Below are 7,992 nucleotides of genomic sequence, written 5' to 3' on the forward strand. Positions count from 1 at the left end.
AAGCAAAAATACTAACTCTAACTCACTCTCACTCACTCTAACAAAGAACTAACGGGAACTAACAGTAACTGAACAAAAAACCTGCCTCGTAGTCCTTCTTTATACTGAAAACTGGTTCAAGCTGGATAGATAAGGAGTCTTCCTGATAAAAACAGTCTGTGAGACAACGAGGACAGTCTTGATTTACACTGCCATGACATCTCAGGCTTACAAAAAAATTACAGCAGTACAGAACCAACTATACCACAAAGTACTGAAAGTCCACTGAACATTTATGGACAAATAGGCCATTACACCAACATATAAGCAAGCATAAAGAGAAGTTAAACTACAAGAAAAATAACAGTGTAGACCCTAATCCAACAGCAGTTACACCTGGATTGTGATTTCAGTTTGTGATCCTTTATGTTTTTTTGTGTGGATGCTGCTTATCTGATGCTCTGTGCCTGTGATGCTGCTGCGAGTCAGTTTTTCATTGTATTTGTGCGCACATGTACTTGTGCACATGACAATAAACTTGACTCTGAGAACTTTTAAGATCAGTACTAGCAATGCACAAAACATAGTTTTAATGCTCTCATCTTGGGGCAAAATTAATTCCTAGGCAGCTTTTTTTGAGTAAATTGACTTTGACTTTGCTGTGTTTAAAATGGTTTGCTGTGAGGACAGCCAAACATTCCAACACACCACCAACCTGTTGGCTGACACAGCGTTGTCAACAGACATTCTGCCAAAGGATTGCATACAAGGTAAATGGGTTTGGGGAGATGCTTCAGTTGTTGAACTTTGAGGTGGGGATCAAATAGCATTCCCATTCTTGCCATTGAGAGTGAGCTATGGAACTGCTTGGTCCAAAGACATTACAGGAATTGGTTGAATTCCCTGTTCCACAGGAGCTAGTGTGGTTTGATCATTATTCTTGCTGCAAAGATTGGGTAGCAGGCAATTAGTGGCCCTACAGATAAAGGGATGAGGACAGGTGCTGAACCGGTTTGGGGATTAATACACAGAGGACAGGGGATTACATGATGCCTCTTTGGCTTCAGGTCTATTTCCAGAAGCAAACACTAGGCTGTTGCCTCCATGAAGGCAGCGCTGTACCATATTTCAGATGAGATACTGAATTTAGGCCCTGTCTACTCTCTCGTGGTGCATAAAAACAAGATATAATGGAACTACTTTGAAGAATTGCAGTGAACTTCTCTCTAATGATCTGGACCAATAGTTATCCCTCAATTAACTGTAGTCATTATAGCATTTCTGTTTGGGTGATTTGTCATGTACAAATTGATTTTAGTATTGTATACTTGTTCCGCTATAAAACACTTTGGGATATTCTGAGGTTGTGAAAGGCAGTATCTAACTGGATAATTTTCTTCAATAGCTCTCAAGATGTTAATGAATTATTGACGTGGAGACTGTATGGATTTGTCCATAATAGATTGCCTAATACCATCTTGTTTCCACGAAAGATTCTGGCAAACAAAGTTCATTTGCAACCTGATCAATGCCTTTTTGCTACTTGTGACTGACAGCAGGTGGATCACTGACAGAAAATGTGTGAGAATATCCCTATAACTAGGGAGTCTCAAAATCATGGATCAGCCATTTAGGATTTGAGACAGGAATTCCTTGGCTCAGCAGGTCATAAATCATTATAGTAGTTGGAATTCTCTACCGTGTGTACGGTGGATGCTCAGATCGAAATCAATAGGTTTTGGCATTAAAGTTCACATGGGATATTGGGATCAGGTGGGATAGTGGATGTAACATTCAGTATCTTTTAGGATAGCAGAGTGGGCTGAAGCAGCTGGATGGCTTATTTCCACTCCTCTTTCTTATGTTTTTAATCCGAGGTTCTCAGATTCTATTTAAAATTAACCTCACAGAATGGCAGAAACCAGGTGGAGATTAGTTAAGCATGTGGGGAATTGCCCACACCTTGCTTACCTCGATCTGGAAGTTTTAATGTACAGAAAGCAAAGTGATGATTTTATGCAGGTGATTTGCTCATGGAATGAATATGAAAGACAAACTGATGTGGATTTACAGTGCAGATAGAGCATTCTGTTTTATAAACAAGATATTTTGAATCTCATTCATAAAATAGAATGCTCTGTCTGCACTGTAAATTATTATATGAATGTAATGTAAAGTATATTTTAGGGGGAACAGAATGATGACCAAGTTCAGATTACATCACAAGGGCCAAATATTTTAACCTGAATTCTGTCCAGGGGGTCATCGACGGCCAATCCTGTGTTGGATTCGACTGTTTTAAGTAGTTTTTTAACATGTATAGTGTTTAATACACCTCAAGTGGCTGCACAAGCAATGGCCACTTCCTAGCTTATTGGTTCATCCATCAGGTGAATACGTGTTTTCTCATTGGTTGGTTTTGCCACAGGTATCTAATAGGTTTCCTGATTGGACTATTGTTAGCTGAGGAGCACCTCTTATCTCAGGTATGAAAGGTGTTTTTTTGTTAAATCTCTCTCTTGATCTCTTCCCCCGGCCCTAGCTCATTTTAATTCCTTTTGTCTCAGCTCATCTCCTAGCAGTACAGCTAGTGCCATGTACTCTGTGACTGTTTCTGTGTTTTAAACTTTTCCAATAAAACTAAAACACCAACTTGTTTTCAACTCATTCTCGGACTCCTGAAAGAACCTGCAGATTCAAAAATAACCGGATCCGACACCTGCAATGAGAATCCATATCAATGTGCACCAGACCGGATTCCAAAAGAAAAGGATCACTATATGATATTTTAAACAAGTTTTAATTGTACAAAACACAAACATTAAAAGCTGGAAATCGAAAAACTGGGGATGTCAGTAAAACAGAAAATGCTGGAAATACTCAGTAGGACCGGCAGCATCTATGAAAAGTGTCACTGAGTTAGCATTAACTATGTTTCTCTTTCCATAGGTGCTGCCCAACCTGCCGAGTGTTTCCAGCATTTTTTAATCCTTATTTCAGATTCCCAGCAGCTGCACTCTTTTGATTTTCAGTTACAGTGAGAAAACAGAACCGTACAACACAGGAACAGGCCCTTTGGCCTCTCTGTGCCGACCATGATGCCAAATTAAACTGATCCCATCAACATTAGTTTTAAGTTGTAAAGAGGTGGGGGAGGGATAGATAGGTCAAAAATGGAATACCTTAGATAGGACGAAGGGAATACCTCTGATAGATAAGGCTGTAGTTGCCCATGTGATTGCTGTCTGGTTAACAGATTACAAAAACACTTGGAGAGAGAAAACAAAGGGAAACATGAAATGCAGGTGAGAGCTGCAGCTGAACCAAATGCAGACTGGGTGACAGCTTTGTGGAACATCTCTGTTCAGTCACTGGGACGACCCTTGAGCCAATCACTCTAATTCTCTGACCTCTCTGCCTGTGCTGTTTTAACGAAAGCTTGAGGAACAGCAGCTCATCTTCCATCTGGGCACACTGCAGCCTTTTCAACTTAACATCGAATTCAACAACTTTACATAACACACTTTTCCTGCTTGTATCAGAACTGGTCATTTCTGCTGTGAGATTATCCATGTGTAAAGGTTAACTCAGTGTTCTCTTTCCACGGACACAGATGTGCTGGACCAGTTCAGTGTCCATCTCACACCTACCTTTTTTGCAACTTTAATTTATTTTTCTCACTTTCCCAGTTTCAGTGGAAAGTCTTTGACCTGAACCATTAACTGTTTCTCTTTCCACAGATGCTTCCTGACCTGCTAAGTGCCTCCAGCATTTTGTTTTTATTTCATTCAAAGCTGGATCTTAACCTAACCTGCCAAGACCTGCATCTGAGGTACAGCTTCTTTTCCTTCATGCAGAGTAAATGCCGTGACCTTGACCATGTCTAGCATTCAACTCCCTTGTCTTTCCATATGAAACCATTGACGCTATGTAACGTAAACCATATATGAAACAACATCTCGCACAAGAAGTGACCATAGGGCCAGAATTAGTGGTCAAGTACTCAACAACAGCTGTAGCTGTAGTGTCTTGACAATATAGTACCACTGGCTAGTGAGCAATACTCCACAAAAATACAATCCAATCCCCATTTACCACGTATAAGTGCCAGGGAAATTTGGACAGTCAAAGTCGAGTTTATTGTCACATGCACAAGTACATGTGTGCACAGGTGCAATGAAAAACTTACTTGCAGCAGCATCACAGGCACATAGCATCAGATAAGCAGCATTCACAAGAAAAATGTAAATTAAATATAAATTATACACATTTTTACAAGAAAGAACACAATTAGAATTAAAAAAAAGTCCATTTTAGTGCAAAGTAATCAAAGTGGTCATAGTGTTGCTAAACTGTAGTGATTAGCGTTGTGCTGATTGGTTCAAGAACTGAATTGTTGAAGGGAAGTAGCTGTTCTTGAACCTGGTGATATGGGACTTCAGGCTTCTGTATCTCCTGCCCGATGGTAGCTGCAAAAAGATGGCATGGCCCGGATGGTGAGGATCTTTGATGATGGATGTTGCCTTCTTGAGGCAGTGCCTCCTGTAGATACTACCAGTGTTGGGAGGGATGTGCCTGTGATGTATTGGGCTGAGTCCACTACTCTCTGCAGCTTCTTACATTCTTGTACATTCGAATTGCCGTACCAGACCATGATGCAACCAGTCAGGATACTTTCAACAATACATCTGTAGAAGTTTGTTAGAGTGTTCAGTGACAAGCTGAACCTTCTTAACCTCCAAAGAAAGTAAAGATGCTGGCGACAGGAAAGTTAGACTACCAATCCTACCTTCATCTGTAATGGAGTAGATGGAGACTAATCTCTGTTGCTCTTCTCGGCCAGAGTTGTATCCAGTTCCCACCTGATTTTCCTCCACCTTCTGGTGCTAAGAATAAAAGATTGGAGAGATCAAAGTCCAGGATTGACAATCTTGGCACAACGTCGTCACAATGTCATCCTTCAATGCAGTATGGTCAGATCTGTTCCAACTGAGAATGCAAAAGGTAAATTAGTAAATTGCTCTCCCATTGCTGACATTAAAAATAAACTGATATCAAAGTAATTGGAGTAGTGGGTTCATGAGACCACCCACTTCCACACCCCCGCCAATCTCACATTGGCTCAGCTGCAATATCCTGGCCGAGTTACGCAGAGAGTGAACCACAAGATCAAGAAAATTGAATATTTTTCTTCAAGATAATTGTCCGATTAGATCTTGAAGAGATCAAAGCTACATAAACTCTTTTAGTAAGCTAAATGAGAACCTGATTGTCTGCCAGAACTGTACATATTCTAAATACTTGCATTATAATCCACTCACTCCCTTAGCAGTTAATTACAGATGAGAAAGACATCAATCCAACTTTATTCACCTATTTGCAGAGATCCTAATGTATCCATTGTGGCATTCAACTTTTAAATGATTACAGGATTCTTATTCCAATACTCTATCTGAAAGATTGTTCCATTGTTAATTATTATGTGTGTAGAATCTCCTAACGTCAAGCCTAAAATTACCTATTTCTAATTTTTAACAAGTACCCCTAATTCTACTCTGACAAATTCATTTAAATGTTCTGATTCAATACTTTCCATTCTCTGAAAAATCTTGTGTACTACAATAAGGTATTCACTTAGACACTTTTCCAACAAAAAACACTGTGTCCATCCAGTCATTCTCCATAGCTTAGACAAGTGCAATGAAAATCAGCCTCATAGCTCCTATTTGGAATGCATCCACTATTTGAATGTATCTCTCTAGTTTCTCAGTGATCTGAACTGAACACGAGCATTCATCCTGCAGATTAACCATGCCCCAAGCAGCTTGATCATTTCCTCCGCTGTTCTGCTGTTGTCAGCTTTCCCGTTTAATGTATTGATTGGTTTAACTATCTGACACTATGCACTGAATCTCCTGCAGCGGAGGGAGGGGTTGAATTTAACCAACCCGTCATGTGAAACTGAGGCAGGTGGATAAAATCATCCAGATTACCTACCAGCCTTGTTTATATATGTATAAGAGGGGCAGCTAAACTACCAGTCCAAAGCTATTATTTTGTTTAGTCAGGAGGAGTCAGAGCCTACCCAACACTTCATTCTAACCTCAAAATACACCAGCCCTAATCCTGATTGTAACTAGTACAAACCTAGAACATGAGTTTAAACTGTAACCCCCAAAGAATCTTCCTATCCCAAAGAATTTTCCTATCTCAAAGAACACACAGCAGTAATCTTAACTCTGGCCTATCTTGGAACTGGAATTTAAGCTAAAATTCTGATCAGCACTATAACCATTCAAATCCAATTCTAAAACAAAATTCCTAATCCTAATCCTAATCTTAAATAATTCCCAACAGACATCCCTTTCCCCCACTCACCACATCTATTGCAAGATGAAATCCTAACCTGAAAATATTTCTAGAGTATGTGTGCTCAGTGGATTCTTCACTTCTAACAAAGCCCGTTGCAGAATGTATAGACCTGTACATGAGGAGTTATCAAATAATGTGTATGTAGTTTATTCTTAACAGAGCGCCGCTCGAACCTTCTGGGCACATTGCTGCAACCAGGAGAGCAGTTAGTCATGTAAGTTAGTCCTTAAAGGAGAGACAAACCTAAAGTAACAAACACTCTTAATACACGATATAGGATATACTACACCCAGCAACCCTCTTAATAAACACTCTGAAGTCAAACCCAAACCTGCAACACATGGATAGGATCATTTTCTGCTGTACTCCCTTTTTTAAGCAATCTAATCACCTACGTGTTAGCTTAATATTTTAAGGAATTTGTCTGTTATAACCCTCGATTGCTTTTTCTTTTGATCCTAAAATTCCTCTGCTTATTTTGTATCCCCAAACGTTTTATACTTAATTACAGGACCTTTGCCTATTTTAAATTCCCCTTCTCACTATCTTGCACTATATTAATTATCTCTGACATGTGGTGTCATCTGCAAACTTTGAGATGACAATTCACTTTGCTGCATAATTTTTGAAGAATATTTTACTGGTTAAATTCTACCATGCTGTTAACTGTAAGACTTAACCAGTTTATAAATAAAAATAAACTGCTTTGGAATATCCTACCATGTGATGCTGTAGATCATTGAGCTGTTTGTACCACTAGAAAGAGCCATTCACCTCTAAGATTTAATTAAATGAATGAATTTCATTTGAAGGTTCGGGAACATTGGATTCTCTGCTGAAGAGCTATAATATGACGTTGGGTGTTCCTGTCCAGATACAGCAGTTGGTTATAACAGTTGCATTAGCTTGTCCTGAGATAAGGTTAACCAAAAGCTTATAAAACAGTGCTGGAAAGCTGTTGGGAGTTTGTTCTCTTTTTGGTAAACATGTGTTGCAATGATATCATCTCACTTCCACAATGTCATTGTGTTCCTTATCTTACTTACTGCAACACAGAAGCAGGCCATTCCAGCTCCATTCCAGCTCCCAGCAGAGCAATCCCACTGGTTCCATTTCCCCTTGTTTCCTTGTTACCCTGCAACTTATTCTCGCTCACACATGCCCATCAACTCCCTGTTGATTCTTTTGCCACTTACCTAAAGCTAACCTACCTACAGTTTTTGGGGATGGAGGAGGAAACCAGAGCACCATGGGGAAACTCACAGGGAGAATGTGCAACTCTACACAGACAGCACTCGAGGTCGGAATCAAATCCAGGTCAATGCTGCACCTTGGAAATGATCTGCTTAACTAGCCCTTCCTTGCTTAATTAAATATCTCAACCCCTGATCAATCAGTCCAGTCCATGGAGTTGATCACTGCATCATGGTGCAATTTTATTTCATGAAGGTAATTCCCTTTGTGAAACTCACTGCAGACAATCCCCACAAATTAATTGCATGAACCAATAAGTGAACATAATCTCATCCTGTATTGGGGGATGGAAAGAAAAACCTCTCTCTTTTTCCCATGTTTTATAACATTGTAACGTTACGCTAAGGATGAATTTCTTTACCCTCTTCCCTGGCATTGGACACTCAA

The sequence above is a fragment of the Pristis pectinata genome, chromosome 17 (genome assembly GCF_009764475.1).
Source record: "Pristis pectinata isolate sPriPec2 chromosome 17, sPriPec2.1.pri, whole genome shotgun sequence".
Classification (NCBI taxonomy): domain Eukaryota; kingdom Metazoa; phylum Chordata; class Chondrichthyes; order Rhinopristiformes; family Pristidae; genus Pristis; species Pristis pectinata.